Genomic DNA, 11,834 nt, shown 5'->3' with positions numbered 1-11,834 from the left:
TTAACACCGCCGGTACGTCTAGTTCACTACGTGAATGCGATAGCAATTCCCGCTGTCCTCAAATATAGCATGACTTTCTCTTGATTCGTCAAATATAACGTGTAAGCCGCCGCGGTGGCTCAGCGGCTATGGCGCTCGGCTGCTGGCACGAAAGACGCGGGTTCGATCCCAGCCGCAGCTGTCGAATTTCGATGGAGGCGAAATCCTAGAGGCCCGTGCACGTTCAAGAACCCCAATTCCACATTTCGTTGAAATTTCCGGAGCCCTTGACTACGGCGTCTCTCATATTCCTTGTCGTTTTGGGACGCTAGACCCCCATAAACCAAACCAAACAAGATATAACGTGTGTACTAAAGTGAGGGTATTGGTAAAAATCGCCAAGCATAAAAGTCTATTTCTGCATTCGACAGAGGGGAAAAAAGTAGTCACGACGCAGTTATTCTAAACCATTAACCCTTTTTGATGATATTTCAAAGGTCTGCTTTTTGCTATGCTGCTGAAAATCGCCCGTTATCGCATGTGCTGAGCTCTCAGCGTACCGCCATGCTCTCTCTCTCACTCTATTGCGCTTGTTAGCAATGCACTCAGACAAAGAACTGTGAATATGCTACGTTTCGCGCTGACAATGCAACGTCTCGTTTCTCGAATGGCAATGCTTGTTGAAGGCTGCACTTGTGAAATCGTTTTTTTTTTTTCAGTACGCTGGGGGACATACCCAGAAAGTCCGGACAAAAGCATTTTTTTAGCGGGAAACCGTTTATCAACGCAATTTTCTCATATATTGTAAGATTTCTCAACAACAATCAATATATCCGCAGGTCACATGACACAAGTCGTATCTTTTTCTATTCGCATTTTATTGCTACAGTCAAAAGGGTTTTCATTGGTTTCTATGCCAGTCTTATTTTTAGATGCGATCATTGGAAACACTTTAAAAGAAATATTTTGCTACATATCAGGATTATTCACCATTACATTCAATATTTCGATAACAATGTCTCACAATTTTCCAATTTTCGAAATTTTTGCCCGAGAAAGCTGGACATGTTTCAGTGGCTGGCACATTTTGCCGTAGGCACTCTGCCGCCTTTTGTCGTCCTCCGCTAGCAGCGGAGCCTTCAGTAAAAATAAAAGGGATTAACCGAGAAGGATCATCTGCATAGAACACCGTGACAGTCTTCGAACCTCCGCAATAAAATAAAGGTCGGGAGAAATATATGTCAAGGTGGCCACTAAGATGGTACAGCACAATTGGGAGGGTGGTCTTGTGACTGGTCTGTCCAACGTAGTTTTCAAAACTGTGTTTTGCTAGTCTTCTGTTATCAGTTTGTTATAATAAGCTTTCGTGCGTTAAAATGCGGCATTGTTTTCTTAGTGTTTGACTTCTATATACACTTTTTTGGGACTAGAAAAAGCGAATTCAAATTCTTATTGAGTGCTGCTATCGCCCTTTTTCCAAACACGTGACTGAGATATAAAAATATTTTTGTACGCTCTGGTACCAATACATTTTTAACCGTCCGATTTTCACAAACGTTCCGAAGTAAAACATGACCTAAGATGAACGAAGTTCTGGAACACAATGGTTTATGTGCACCCCATGAAGTTCTTAAACCTCTCCCCCCCCCCCCCCCCCGACCAGACGTGCCAATCTACAACCTTCGTCGACCTTTAGTGTTAAAAAAATTGTCAATATGAAAGCAATCATAGTGAGAAATCGAACTGCTTTAAGAAAATTGTCTGTTGTCTGTTGTTGCCAGGAAGAAAGAGAAGGAAAGTGCACAGGCCTGCTCACTGGCTTAAGCCGAGCCACAATCGCTACCACGTGCAGATAGAAGGAGAGTTGAAAGATGGTATAGAAAGACAAGATAGTAAAGACGCGCGGTATAAAGACCCAGGCCGATCCCGGAGGCAGTGCAATACCGGGCCAACCGGTGGCGGAAGTGAAGCAACCTTCAAACTCTCCGCCACATTTCCAAAAATAAGTTCAATTGAGACCCGTATCAGATATTCTACAGAAAATCGCCGAACCGGATTTCTCTTTTCCTTTTGTGTTTTCGTCGATCACATGCCACTGGCGGTATCCGAAACGAGCGGCGGCTAGTGATTGTTTTTGTTCTGCTTTTTAATCTATTATTTTTCAGCCATATTATATTTACCCTCATAATAAGGCATTTAATCAACACCACAAATTAAAAAATAGGAGCATTCTCTTGAGCTACAATGTTTCGAGCGCTGCTGGCTTCCTTTGTGTGTATTTTTTTCAGTTAAGGCAATTCTTCTCAGGTCTGCCCTTGGGAACCAAATAATTTTTATGGCGCAATGACAAAGGCGAGAGCACCTGTTTTATGGTTCCTCCTTGCCTTATTTCCTTCAGAAAGACGGCTTCGGCGTGTTGCAGACAATTGTCTCGCATACCTTTATCGTTTAAATCCGCCAGCTGAATTCAAGGAGCTCCCTTTCCTCATTATGCACCTGGCGATAGGGCAGATTTTATCGCATGATGATGAATCTTTTTTGTCTATTCTGTTTTTTCTCTAGCCGGGAGTCACGTTGATCAACATCTGAGGAATTGAGCAGTTATGCCATGTAATTTTCTATTTTAATTGCTTCAGTTTGGAAAAATAACGGGATACGCCCCGCAGACTGCACTAAAGCTTGGGAACGCTTAGGAAAAATCTAAGTTTGTCAGTATCGACGGGAGGTCGTGCTATTGAGTAACAGGCATGCACACATATCCTCAAACAACGTAGCTTTTAATAGAGAGAAAGGGAGAAACAGTTAGATGCAGGTATCACGTTAATTGGCAGATTTGACCAATCATGATAAAGTTAAACTTTCTGTAAAAAATCTCTGACGATAGTCTGTTCTACCATTCCCTTTCTAGCGGCTATCAAGGCGTTCTTTTTTATTTTTTGTATCCCTTGTCTTAATCAAGTTTCTGTGCCAAAAAAATCCACTGTGATTTTTGGTTCTCCGAGGAATGATTTGTCTTGATGCTGGACAAAATTCAACGTCACCGCGGTGGCTCAGTGGTTATGGCGCTCGACTGCAGGCCCGAAAAACGCGGGTTCGATCTCAGTCGCGGCGGTCGCATTTCGATGGAGGCGAAATGCTAAAGGCTCATGTATTAGGTGATGTCATTGCACGTTAAAGAGCCCCAGGTGGTCGATATTTCTGGAGCCCTTCACCTCGGCGTTCCTCATAGCCCGAGCGGCTTTGGGAGGTTAAACCCTCCTAAACCATGATCCAAACAAAAGTCAGCACTTCCACAAGAAGCCATACTGCGAAGTTTTACTACGAAGGAAGCAGCATTACTTCATTCGCATCACACCTAATCAGGCTGCTTGAGCGTTCTCTCTAAAACTAAATGATTAAAAGTTTGGGAGAAGGTTACAAGTAACTCTAGGAGCATAAAGAAAGCTTAGTATTTGAGCTACGTTTAAAGAAATAATGGCGAACTTTCATGGCGCCGACGAGACCCACGCAGAGTAAAGTTAGAAAACCGACCGTGAGGGAAAAACACCCGTGCCCCGTATGCTCCACTATGTATTAAAATTTTCTTTCAGGAAGTATTGGATTTTTAACAAAGTATTATATTGTCACCGGCGAAAATACAGAGAACCAAACTGTTCACTCGGGCGAGGTTTGCCAACACCGCCGCGCTCGTTCTGGACAAAGAAGACGTTCGGCCACGCGCTCGGGAACACAGTTCGACCTCCAGGTGGCGCCGGCAGAAAGTCAGCAGCGTGGCATTGCCCCTCCCATCTAAGAGGCATCGACTCGATGCCGCACGCGAGGGGAAGAAAAAAAAATAAGGCGAAAGGTAATGGCGGGGTTCGGTCCGGGGCTAACGGGAATAAAACGGCTTCATTCGCGCCACGTGGACGACCTCGGACGTCGGGTGTCGAGAGGACCGGGCAGTTCCTTGAGGGAGCACCTCGTAGGTCACCGCGCTGAGGCGGCGTAACACCTGGTACGGACCAAAGTAACGGCGAAGAAGCTTCTCGGAGCGCCCTCGCAAACGGATTGGGCTCCACACCCAGACTTGGTCACCGGGTGTGTAAATCACCTCCCTGCGGCGGAGGTTGTAACGCTCGGCGTCGCGTTGTTGTTGGCACCGGATTCGCTGTCGAGCAACTTGGCGAGCAACTTCGGCGTCACGGACAAATTGGTCGGCATCCACGACAGAAGAGGGAGTAGGATCCGGAAGAAGCATGGCGTCCAGCATGGTCAAGGGTTCGCGACCGTGCACCAAATGGAAAGGAGTGAAGCGCGTCGTTTCCTGAAGCGCAGTGTTGTACGCGAACGTTATGTACGGAAGTATCCGGTCCCAGTTCGCGTGGTCATCGTCGACATACATAGAGAGCATATCGGCAATTGTCTTGTTAAGCCGCTCAGTCAGTCCGTTGGTTTGCGGATGGTAAGCCGTTGTCTTTCGATGACTGGTGCCACTGAGTCGAAGTACCTCGTTCGTAAGTGCCGACGTAAACGGGGTTCCCCTGTCAGTTAATACGACCGTTGGAGCTCCGTGACGAAGCACAATGTTATGAATGAAAAAACTTGCGACTTCGGCGGCGGTACCACGGGGAAGAGCCTTGGTCTCACAGTAGCGGCTGAGATAGTCAGTGGCAACAGCAATGTACCGGTTACCCATGGAAGACTCCGGAAACGGACCGAGTAAGTCCATGCCGACCTGTTGAAATGGGAGGCGCGGGGGATCGATAGGCTGCAGGAGCCCGGCTGGTTTAGTCGGTGGCGTCTTCCGGCGCTGACATTCTCGGCAGGTTCGGACGTAACGGCGGACAACCGCAGCAAGCTTGGGCCAGTAGTACTTGGTGCGTATGCGCGCCAACGTGCGGGAAAACCCGAGATGGCCCGATGAAAGGTCGTCGTGGCACGCGCGCAGAACTTCGTCGCGAAGCGCAGCTGGCACTGCAAGCAGATAGACAGTGTCCGTTGGGCCGTAGTTCTTTTTGTAGAGTACCCCATCGCGCAAGCAAAACGATGACAGTCCGCGCTTGAAGAGCCGAGGTGGAGATGGGGCGATTCCTTCAAGGTATTCTATGAGGGGCAGCAGGCCAGAATCGGCCCTTTGTTGTTGGGCAAGGGTGGACGTGGTGAGAGCACCAAGAAAAGCGGAATCGTCGTCGGACTCGTCAGTGGGGCACAGGATTGGGGCGCGAGATAGACAGTCAGCATCGCTGTGTTTCTGGCCAGACTTGTGCACGATGGTGACATCAAATTCTTGTAACCGAAGACTCCATCGAGCAAGCCGCCCCGAGGGATCCTTCAGGTTCGCCAACCAACAGAGTGAATGGTGGTCGCTCACGACCCGAAACGGGCGGCCATACAAGTACGGACGAAATTTCGTAACGGCCCACAGCACAGCTAGACATTCCTTTTCCGTTGTGGAATAATTGACTTCTGAACGGGACAAAGTGCGACTGGCGTAAGCAATCACGCGTTCTAGACCATCCTGCCGCTGAACAAGGACCGCGCCGAGGCCAACGTTACTAGCATCAGTGTGCAGTTCAGTGTCGGCCTCTTCGTCGAAGTGGCCAAGCACAGGCGTACACTGCAGACGGGACTTGAGTTCTGTGAAGGCGCTGTCCTGGTCTGGGCCCCAGATGAAGGATTCAGAATCCTTCGTCAGGCGGGTCAAAGGCTCTGCTAGCCGGGAGAAATTGGGAACAAACCGGCGATAGTACGCGCAGAGGCCCAAGAAACGACGCAGGCTCCGTTTGTCTGTTGGCTTAGGGAAGGCAGCTACGGCGGCCGTCTTTTCGGGATCTGGACTAACACCTCGTGCGCTGACAATGTGACCAAGAAACTTCAGCTCTTGAAATGCGAAGTGACATTTCTCTGGCTTGAGAGAGAGACCAGCGGAACGTATGGCCTCGAAAACAGCACGCAAGCGTTTCAGGTGCTCATCAAACGTGTCAGAGAAGATCACGACATCGTCAAGATATACGAGGCATGTCTGCCACTTCAGACCGGACAGCACGGTGTCCATCATTCGTTGGAACGTGGCTGGGGCCGAGCACAAGCCAAAAGGGAGTACCTTAAACTCGTATAAACCGTCTGGCGTAATAAAGGCGGTCTTCTCTCGGTCGCGTTCGTCGACCTCTATTTGCCAATACCCACTGCGGAGGTCGAGGGATGAAAAGAAGGTGGCATGGCGCAGGCGGTCTAGGGAATCATCAATTCGGGGCAGAGGGTACACATCTTTTTTCGTGACGGTATTCAGGCGCCTGTAATCGACGCAGAACCTGAGGGTGCCATCTTTCTTCGTGACGAGAACAACAGGCGATGCCCAGGGGCTCGTGGAAGGTTGGATGACGTCGTCCTGGAGCATCTGTGTAACTTGGCGGCGGATGGCATCGCGTTCTTTGGAAGACACGCGATAAGGACGCTGGCAAATTGGTCTTTGGTCGTCAGCAACGACAATTCGATGCTTGGTAAGCGGCGTCTGTCGGACCTTGGAAGTTTCCGCAAAACAGTCGCGGAAGGAATAGATTAGGCTTTGCACGCAGTTTTTTTGACTGGCCGAGAGGTGCGGGTTCACGTCAGTCGGAATGGCTGTAGCCGTCGCGTCGGCGAGGTCTGACGTGGTGGATAAAGAGCACTGCCTCGTACACTCTCCAAGCTCGTCAAAATAAGCGACGACTTCTGACTTCGTCAAATGTTGCGGTTCACGAGTAAAGTTCGTGACTAAGATTTCGGTACGACCATCGGCAAGGTCTACTAGGCCTCGGGCGACACAAACTTGCCGAGCGAGTAGCAGGGACATGTTCGCTTCAGCAATGCCAAGAGCGCCGGTGCTGTCAGTACACTCGACTGTGACGAACTTGCTGGCTCGCGGAGGGATTGTTATGTGGTCGTCACATATGCGCAACATTACTTTACAGGGCTCGGTGGTTGTGTTAACGGCTCGCTGGGCGGAAAAAGATACCATGAGTTCCTGAAGGTTTATGATCGCACCATACTCGTGAAGGAAATCCATGCCCAGTATGAGGTCCTTTGAACAGTCAGCTAACACGGCAAAGGAGCCGGTGAAAGTAAGACCATGGATTTGGATGCGGCAAGTGCAGACGCCGATTGGTGTCACGACATGGCCACCGGCAGTGCGGATCACGGGTCCACACCAAGGCGTCAGAACCTTACGGAGTGTCATGGCTAGCTCCCTGCTCATCACAGAAAAATCAGCGCCGGTATCGACGAGTGCGGTCAGTTCATAACTGTCGACGGTTACTAAAATTTCAGCGGAAACTAATCGTTCGCAGCACGTCGGTGGGGTCGTCGGATCGGGTCGTTGACGCTCGGGCCGTCGCGTCCAATCGTCGGGTGGAGGCTGTTGACTTCGTGCAGCGGCGGCGGCCCTACCCCCGGAGGACGCCGTCTTCAGTTTTCCCGCCGAGGGGACGTGCCTCCGAACTGACCGGAGGTTGAGGGCCGACTGGGCGTAGCAAAGCGCCTCGGGGATGGCGATCGCGACTGTCGCCGCTGTGAGGTCGGGGGCGGCACTTGAGAGTTCAGGTACTCCTCTATGTCCCGCGGTCTTTCACCATAGCGCGGTCGAGGCGCGTCCGGTGGGAATCCTCTCAGACCCATCCGCCGGTACGGGCAATTCCGCAGAACATGGCCGGGCTCCCCGCAGTGGTAGCAGAGCGGACGATCGTTGGACGTTCGCCACACGTACGCTTTGCGGAATGGAGGGCACGGGTCCTGCTGCTGCTCGATGGGACGCACGTAACGATGGGGTGGTGGTGGTTCGGCAACGGGGCGAAACGCTTGCGGCGCCGGGGCAGGTCGGCGCAGGGCATCGCTGTAGGACATTACGTGCGGCTCCGAAAGGGGTGCTGGGGGTGGCTGCACCGCTCGCCGGATTTCGTCACGGAGAACATCGCCTGTCGAAGGTACGCTTTCTGACGGAGCACTCAAGTGGAGGTGTCGCAGTTCTTCGCGGACAATGCTCCGCACAAGCGCTCGCAGCGCCTCATCCCCGGGGCCTGGCAAGGACGTGCAGTACTGAGCGGCCGCTACATTTGCCTGACGGCCGTATTGGGCACTCCGTTCCTGCAAGGAACGTTCTATGGTCGTCGCTTCCTTGGCAAAGGCGGCGACAGTTCTCGGAGGGTCGCGCATGAGGCCAGCGAACAGCTGCTCCTTTACCCCACGCATAAGGTGCCTCACCTTTGTAGCTTCGGGCATGGCTGGGTCGGCCCGATTGAAGAGGCGGGTCATGTCCTCAATAAACATGGCCACGCTCTCGTTGGACAGCTGTGACCTGGAGCGAAGGGCAAGCTCGGCATTCTCCTTTCGCTCGCTCGAACTGAACGTGGCGAGCACCTCGCGGCGAAAAGCTGCCCAGTTAGAGAAGGACGCCTCGTGGTTCTCGAACCACGTTTTCGCCGAGTCTTGCAGTGCGAAGTACACGTTCAGCAGCTTTCGCTCGTCGTCCCATTGGTTGAACGCGGCCACACGGTCAAAACCGGCCAACCAATCTTCTACATCCTCGAACCGGTCGCCGTGGAAGGATGGTGGCGACCGAGGTGCAAGAAAGACGAACGGCGGGGCACTGCCGAAGGAGTGACCTGTCTGGCTGCCAGTGGCGGAAGTCATGGCCCGAGCAGGAATCGTGAGTGGCTCAAATTCGGGTTGCAGGCCTCGCAGGCGACGGCTAGCTTTGTGGACAGGTGTGGCGTCTGCTCGTCGGGGAGAAGCGTCAGGGCTATCGTCCCGGTCAGCGTACATGGGATGATACCCAGCACGGCTCCACCAAAAAATGTCACCGGCGAAAATACAGAGAACCAAACTGTTCACTCGGGCGAGGTTTGCCAACACCGCCGCGCTCGTTCTGGACAAAGAAGACGTTCGGCCACGCGCTCGGGAACACAGTTCGACCTCCAGGTGGCGCCGGCAGAAAGTCAGCAGCGTGGCAATATCTTTTTGGAACGGTTTGCGTAAAACAACCCATGCTTCTCCTAACACGCTCCGCAACTGACAACCTGCATTAAAGTTCTCGAACAACTATAACCCCTAATGTTGGTTTTTCGCGGGAGCTGATTTTAAAATCATTAATCGCTAAACATTATTGATAAAGCAGCAAGTTTAACTCCACAGCACGTAGGGCGCGACTGTTCGAACGCTGCTACTGAAAGTTTTTCAGGAACTTCAGGAAAGCCATAAAGTTCCACGAATGAGTTGCAAACACGCTCTCTCTAAAGCTGTAATGAAATTTCTTGCACGGAAAGCAAAAGCCATAATTTAATATCTTAAACAGACTTTTCTTTTCCGCGTGCACAGCTGTGTATAAGCTTCGCAAAGAACAGGAAGGAATGAACACTGTTCGTCCGTTGTAGCCCGCGTAGTAACAGAGCCAAGATAAGCCTTTAGTTGTAAAAACAACCAAAATTATAAAATGTTTCTTCTGAGTTATACAAAAGACTGAAACCAATACAGTAAGGCCATCGCCACTGTAAAGCACTGGTCATCAAACAAGGTAGTTGCCGGATTTTCAATATTACTCGCTGTGCGGAAATATTTCAGTCATTGAGTCAGCTTACAAGTACAATGAAACGGCGTACAATATATTACGTCGTTGTAAATAAGGCTTATTTTTTGAGCACGCAAGCATGTAAGATTCCCCCCCCATCTCCGGATCCCAGGACGCGCCATTTACTCAGTCGTCTTTTCAGAACCATGTTGCAGTTTTATCATGACGTCCAGACTGAGGGATTGCCTTGCATACCGTAACGGTCTGCCATACTCGTCGTTCTCTTTTTTTTTTGTTTTTGCCCAATAGAAAAAATGCATTTCATTTGGAAGAAGAAATGGAAACCAAACGTAAGACATCAGTACAGAGAGGAGGCTTGTAAAGATAGTTGACCAGAAGATAAAATGAGTCTACCAAATCAGTGCTTCCTCATTCCAAGCTAGTACACGCTTTAAGGAGTGTGGTGTGGGAACATTCAATCCCCTTCCAATTATTTCTGCACTGGTTACAGTACGTGCGCATCAATATTATTAAGCTTGTTCAGGCACATGCGGCATTTCTCGTTGAGCCAATTCTTTCCCGCCGTATTTGTGTCCGGGAAATAGTAGACTACGGGTTTTTCCAAAGTAGAAGTGCAAGTGATGTACACTGCTGAAGACTGAACATCTCCTACATCACTCGCACAATACACCACACTCTTCGATCATCGCGCACAGCGTTACTTCCCACGACTCTCCAGGAGCAATCGACATCAGCATCGAAAAATCAGCACAAGCTTCTTTTGTATGGCCCATACAGCTCCTATTTAGGGCGCACGACAAGCGTAAACAGACTCGCATTAAATCTCGAAGATTACGTTCACGAGGTTCCCAGTGAGGGACAAAACGATCTCCTACCATTGTCGCGGTAAGTAGACACATGCGCCATTGCAGGGCAGGAGTCCTGCGCGCTCTGGCATGCTACCTAATTGAATCCGACTGTGCCTGCCCTCAGGGACGACCTTCCGCAGTCAGGCTGTTTCCTTCATGCTATGGCGTTCTTCCAGCTCGTTACTCAACGTATGTTTTCTAGCAACACGTATCCCTGGACGAAGCTCTGCATAGCTTCCCGATGCAGGGGAAAGACTCATTTCTTGCAGCTTCTTTTTTAAAAGGCAGTGCTAAAACTCTCACAACATCCTCTGACAACGTTTTTATAACTTATTTTCTTGTGTTTTGGCCGCAAAATATCAGACTGTTTTACCTGTGAGTAAAAACTCACCTCAGCCTTTGCCTTTTGTTGCAAATTTCTGTACTCCGCTTAAGCTAAGAGGCAAGTCTCTGGCAATGCAAAAAAAAATTGTTGTTTCTTTATGTTTTTTGCACAGAACGTTTATTTTCTGCAGTCTAATCACTCCACCCTGAAAAACTAGGATCAGTACAAAATTCATGCGCTGAATTATAACCGGCATTCTAACCTTTCCAAAAATGAGAATCCAATCAGAGTACAAAAACGAGAGAACCGGAAACAAGACGAATTCGTAGCCTTTATAAAGCGTCTATTCAGGAGTACTCCCCATAATGCACTGGTATTGTTGCTCCTACATAAAGAGACTGTTTGTTTTCCTTTTGAAACTAGTGCACTCTTTGTCATGTAGCGTAAACAAAAGGTTCTTAATAAGATGGCATTTTTAAGCGCACGCCTTAAGTAACAGTTATGTTGACATGAAAATGTTCTCACTGCTTATTTTCCTAGCCGAAAGCAGCGCGCACTGCCTCTAATCTTGATTAGCTGCCACATAATACGAGGCATACACTGTTAATAAGTAAAAAATGGCTGGCCACCTCTGAGCTGCCCTATTGATATCACAAGGTAATCATACGTGCTACAACCGCCCAAATAGGTGCTTTTCGCAGCATAGGGGGTGTACGTGCTTACCAATGCCTATTTTAGGACACGAAGCCAATATCTCAGTTACTTTGAACAAGGGTCCAAAAGCGCCGAGTCACGCACTGCTTGCACACCAGACAGCGTATAATGGACGTAATAAATTCATTCAGCAAAAGAGTGGCTCCTAGTTCCCCAGCGTTACTTGTTTTGGCTGTGGTGCGACACGCGCGTGGGCTTGCATTTACACAAACATTCAAGTTTCTGTCGCTAATTAATGGGTTTCTTCCCGAGTTATCATTTATTACAGAGAAGTATCTGTACACTGAAATCTCCTCCATTCTTTTCTCATTGAGACGCTGTCCGAATTATGCGGGTTAGTGATGCTTGGAAATTCCAAGCCTCCGAAAACATTCATATACGCATGAAAAAGGGTGCTCGTGCTTTCGTTCTTTCTGCTATTTTTTTC

General features: G+C 49.6%; 1 pseudogene; it reads right to left on the bottom strand.

The window, feature by feature from the left end:
• Positions 1-1,889: 1,889 nt before the first annotated feature.
• LOC144102823 (U2 spliceosomal RNA) lies at positions 1,890-2,011 on the bottom strand (annotated as a pseudogene).
• Between the last annotated feature and the right edge of the window lie 9,823 nt (positions 2,012-11,834).

This window comes from Amblyomma americanum, chromosome 8 (genome assembly GCF_052857255.1).
Source record: "Amblyomma americanum isolate KBUSLIRL-KWMA chromosome 8, ASM5285725v1, whole genome shotgun sequence".
In the NCBI taxonomy this organism is placed as follows: domain Eukaryota; kingdom Metazoa; phylum Arthropoda; class Arachnida; order Ixodida; family Ixodidae; genus Amblyomma; species Amblyomma americanum.
Note: the sequence above shows the minus strand (reverse complement) of the source record. Positions and strands in the feature narration are given on the sequence as shown.